The sequence below is a fragment of the Pteropus alecto genome, unplaced genomic scaffold (genome assembly GCF_000325575.1).
Source record: "Pteropus alecto unplaced genomic scaffold, ASM32557v1 scaffold6879, whole genome shotgun sequence".
Taxonomy (NCBI): domain Eukaryota; kingdom Metazoa; phylum Chordata; class Mammalia; order Chiroptera; family Pteropodidae; genus Pteropus; species Pteropus alecto.
The window spans coordinates 1-1,386 of NW_006442890.1; the positions used below are offsets into that span (position 1 = coordinate 1).

Sequence of the window (1,386 nt, forward strand, 5' to 3'; positions counted from 1 at the left end):
AGCTTACAGACATAAAATATGTGACTTAAATGACATATAATTCAGGATTGTACTTCTGAAAAAATTCAGTGAATTTAAAACGAGTCATATAAACAATTTCAAGAATTGAAAAAATGACTAGATGAGCATGATGAGAACTTTAGCAAGGAGACTGAAACCCTCAAAAAGAACAGAATAGGTGCTCGCTTTGGCAGCACGTATACTAAAATTGGAATGATACAGAGAAGATTAGCATGGCCCCTGCACATGGGTGATATGCAAATTTGTGAAATGTTCCATATTTTTAAGATATTCATTAATGATACATCTGATAAGGGGTTAATATCCAAAATTTATAAAGAACTTATACAACTCAACAATAAAAAAACAAACAATCCAATTAAAAAATGGGCAGATGACCTGAACAGATACCTCTCCAAAGAGGAAATACAGATGGCTAACAGATATATGAAAAGATGCTCAAGGTCACTAATCATCAGAGAAATGCAAATTAAAACCACAATGAGATATCACCTCAAACCTATCAGAATGGCTGTCATCGATAAATCGAAAAACAGCAAGTGTTGGTGAGGATGGGAAGAAAAGGGAACCCTCATACATTGTTGGTGGGATTGCAAATTGGTATAGCTGCCATGAAAAACAATATGAAAATTCCTCAAAAAATTAAAAATGGATATACTTTTTGACCCAGAAATTGCACTTCTGGGTATTTATCCAAAGAATAACAAAACAATAATTCGTAAAGATCTATGTACTCCAATATTCATAGCAGCAAAATTTACAATAGCCAAGATGTGGAAGGAACCTAAATGCCCAACAATGGATGATTGGATAAAGAAATTATGGTTCACATATACATTGGAATATAACTCAGCCATTAAAAAATGAAATCCTACCATTTGCAACAACCTGGATGGACCTGAGGTTATTATGCTGAGTGAAATAAGTCAGACAAAGAAAGATACCATAGGATTTCACTTATATATGATATCTAAGGAACAAAAAGAACAAACTAATCAAAAACAGACTCACAAATATAGTGGACAATTTGGAGACGGACAGAGGGGACGAGTGTTGGAAGGCTGGGGAAAGGGATGAAGGGTTAAAGATGTACATATTAGTAGTTGATAGTTGGGCAGGGGGAGCATGGAAGAGGGAATGCAGTTACCATTAATATGACGGCTAAGTAGAGGACAAGGGGAAGGAGGGAGCAATTGGGGGTATCATTTTATGAAAATTATAGAAGTCTAACCAATGTACTGTATACTTGAAACTAATTTAAATAAATAAATTCATTTTAAAAAAAATAGAACCAAATAGAACTTCTGAAGATAAAAAAAAAAAAAAACAGTGCAAGAGTTGAAAAATGAAAGAGCAAGCTTGGGA

General features: G+C 34.0%; 1 non-coding gene across 1 annotated transcript; it reads left to right on the forward strand.

Annotated features, from left to right (window-relative positions):
- The first annotated feature begins 178 nt into the window (after positions 1–178).
- LOC112471824 lies at positions 179–285 on the forward strand. Its single transcript, XR_003043424.1, has one exon. It is a non-coding gene; the product is annotated as a U6 spliceosomal RNA (small nuclear RNA).
- The last annotated feature ends 1,101 nt before the right edge of the window (positions 286–1,386 follow it).